The following is a 4,086-nucleotide window of genomic DNA, read 5'->3' as shown; positions in this document are numbered from 1 at the left end:
ATGCACCTTGCAAAGACCTTGCGCTGATTGGATGAGGTGGAGATGGACCAGATTCAGATTGGTCCGTATATTTAGGCTCAAGGTTTGTATGAACTCTCCGTTTGGTTGAGATGTCGATCCTGAACGCCGCATTCACTCGAATAACAGGACAGACAGTGCTCTCAGAACATCCGGGTATCTGACAACAACAACACAACGCAACAACAATTAACAATTAAGCAGCATGTACACACCTAAATGTTTTAGAATATTAAAGAATTTTACAGAAATTATAGAATTATTTTGTAGCATAGCCTTTATATAGCCTTTATATTTATTCACTGTACATGTTTACATATATACCTATATATATTACATCCTGTACATTTGTTTACCTATATATATATCCAGATTTATTTGTATTGTACTTTTAACAATAGACATCATCACAAAGCAGTATGTAAAAAAAAAGTATATAAATTTAGGATATACATTTTAAATGCATAAATTTATGACTAATTAGCAAGCCATGGGCAATAGTACTAAGGAAAAACTCTGTATGAGATAGAAACCTTGATAGAACCTAGACTCAAAATGAATTCATACCGGATTATAAATTGTATAAGTAATTCTGTTTTGTCACTGTGTATTATATGGTCAAACCAGGTGTTACCAGGAAATTCATTAAAATTTTAACATATTAACAGTTCACTTATGTTATGGAGAGATTTTTTCAAGGCAATTGCAGTCCTGAAGATATCATAGCAAATGTAGTTAGTCTTAAGCCATCTTCCTGGTTTCTAAGTACCATCCACAGTATCTTATGCATCCTGAGTCTGTTCATGTGAAGCTGTCCTCAGAAGCAGTGAGTGGTACTGTATACAAATGATAAGAACTCCACACAGAAGTAGGGCATCAGGATGGATCAGTCGGGTCCAGAGAGAAGCAGGAGTCGGGATAACTTTTATCTCAGGAGTATCATGTGTAGCTCCACAGAAAGTTAGAGCAAAACACAGATTAGATGTGTCTATATACATGTTTCCTGTGGCCATCATCAATATAAAAGCACCACATAATTATGCCTATCAATCCATCACCACATATTTGCTTTTATATTAATTTATCATTGTCATTATCATTGTCCACTTCAATATTGATTGCCAACTTCATTCCTTCTTCTTCTTTCTCTTTTTTTTGACCCCCAGAGTTAAGACAGAGTTCACAGTTGGAAGCCACCAACTCCTATAATCTTCTTTTCAATTAACACTGAGTCTTATGGATAGCTTTGAAACATCCTACATAAAAATATAATAAATAATTCACAGGCATGTGAATAACATACTTGTTTATGGTACACTCACATTTTTTGTTTATTTCATGCAACTAATAATTGTATTGCAAGTACTGGCAGTGAAATGACATACATGTGCCACAGAAAACATAACTAATCTAATAAAAAATGTAAATAATAAAAAAAGGTATATAAAGAGTATAAGAGGATGTGAGAGAAACGTTATATAAATGAAACCTATTGCAACAAATACCCATCAAACTAAATGGCAGATCGCATTGGTGATTAGATTGCTTGTGTGCATGTGATTTGCAAATAGGCTCTGCATGACTTCAATCATGTGATAACTCTATAATAGCTGCCATTGTGTGGTTGCTGCTACAAAGCATGTGTTCTAAGAACTTACTTAGTTTTATCAAAGATGTGAAACTGGAGCAGTGAGGGTTCAAGTATGCAGAATAAAAAAAAAATTCAGTTCAAACATAAATGTTTTGACAGAAAATAACTCTGTTATGCAGCTCAGTCTGCTAAGTGAATAAGAAGACAAGTTAATGTTGCAGAAACAGGCTTTTATATAGAAGCACACTAAACCTGATTTGTAAATGAAGAGCACCAAACTAGACCAGAGAGACCTGGGGCTGTTGCAGGCGGTGGACAGTACAAACCAGGGATTTCACAAATCAATGCATGAAGATGAGGATTTCACAAATAAAAGCATATTTTCTGTACAGCAAGGACATTCAGTGCTGAAAAAACAGGGTCATCCACATTCTTGTACAGTATTAAAAAATTATGCATCTTCATAGTGACACATTATGCAAAATTAGGCTTACATTACAATGTCATATGAAGAATACTAAACTAAACAAATTCTCCTAAACATTATCTTTTAAGATAAACATGTATCACTAGCTTCCCCCCTTTCTTACATAACATGTTTTGCTCCATATCTCTGTTTCAGTCTGGTTGTGTCTCTCTTCATTCAATTAGATTTACACAAAAGATTTTCACACCCATAAGTCGTCAACCCTCAAATGCATGTTTAGTGCAAGCTGCATGCAGTTTTTTTTATGTAGAGTGAAAGAGGTAATAAATCAAATATGTCAGAGTCAGTGACATATCCTTTGCATAAAATATATTTGTCCAGTGCATTTGAGTTTTCTCATATTCTATGATCTATATTGTCTTTTCAGTATACAACAACTATTCTGATCATTATCACACTCATACTGTAAGTTGCTGTCATCAACCCTCAAATGTATGTTCAGAGCAAGCTGCTTGGAAGATATTTATAGGGTGAAAAAGGTAATAAATCAAATGTGTATTGCATCTTGTTAATTCATTAGCCACCTACAATGTTACATCTGGGTGAAGCACTAACAAAGAAGTGCCCGTTGAACAAGTGATGAACCGAACTTTAGTAGTGTTTGCTGTGGTATTTCATTCAGGAAGTAAAAGCAGGGCCTTGCTGAAGGGCTTGAATGATTTCCAGAGCGACCAATAGCACATGAGATATGCCACATCTCTCACTGAATCCAAATAAAGAGACTTAAAGTTGTGGTACTACAATAGTTTTAATAGGGCCCTATATCCCTTGTGCATATTCTCACAGGCATTTTCTGCTAAAATTTTAAGCTGGTTTTACACTGAATGATATTTTTCTGTCACAAAAAAATGCATATTATAACAGAATTCTTTGTTTACCAACAGGGTATCACCATTGTACCATTGTGGACAAAGATCAGGACTGGCAATTGTTGTGCTGTCTGATGTGTAAGGTCACATGTGTACAATGACGTAAGTTTGATTTTGACATTGGTGGGGACTTAATTTATTTGACATTGGTGGGGACATAATTTATTTGACATTGGTGGGGACATAATTTATTTGACATTGGTGGGGACAACATTCCCCGTATTTTGTGCATAAAACTGTTGTTACAAGAATACTTTCTTACTCACATACTGGTAGCCTGCATAATCACGTTGCATATTGCTTCATACAACGGAATATAGCTGCAGCCTCCTACCTCAACACATTAGCGAGAAAGACAAAGCCAATCAAACAGCGACGTGGGTTAGAGAGGCAGGACTCAAAAAAGGCAAAGGCCAATCCTTTTAGAGAGGTGAGTTACAGAGGCGGGATTCATTGCAGGGGGTAAATCTGTTAAACGTTTGTGTTCCACAAGTTGCGCTATTTTTTACAGAACGCCGTTGTAAAATATTTTTCATCTTATTTAATGATTCCTGGATAAATGTTAAATGAAATAAGTAAAAAAGCACAAGACACAGACGGACATCAGCGGTTATGTATAAATATATATATATAGTCTTGGTCGAATTATTGCTAGGGACAATTGAGTGTTCCCTGGATATTGGTAGGGACATGTCCCTACCGTCCCTACCCAAATCGACGCCCTTGCATGTGTAACTGGTGATTCTGCTTGGAGTGCTTGTACTAATTTTTTACAATAAGGCATCTGAAATTCAAGCCTAAACCGGTTGTATATTGGTGAGCATAAACTAAACATGCTAATGGACAGAAAAATAAAACATTCTTGTTATATCAAGCATGAACCCAGACCACACTAACTGATGACATAAACTGAAGTGTTTTAATCACAGTTCTATCTCTGTATCATTTTCATCATAAAAGCTGACATGGTTAACATTATTACTCAGACTGTTATAGAATCCAGCCAATATTGTATTGTATAATCATAAAAAACCTCTGTAATCAAAAACACTTTTAACCATGAGGGCATTTGGCTCTTTTACGTTGTGGGGAATAATAATAATAATAATAATAAATATAGC

This window comes from Tachysurus vachellii, chromosome 11, assembly GCF_030014155.1.
Source record: "Tachysurus vachellii isolate PV-2020 chromosome 11, HZAU_Pvac_v1, whole genome shotgun sequence".
Taxonomy (NCBI): domain Eukaryota; kingdom Metazoa; phylum Chordata; class Actinopteri; order Siluriformes; family Bagridae; genus Tachysurus; species Tachysurus vachellii.
This window is presented reverse-complemented; position numbering follows the sequence as displayed.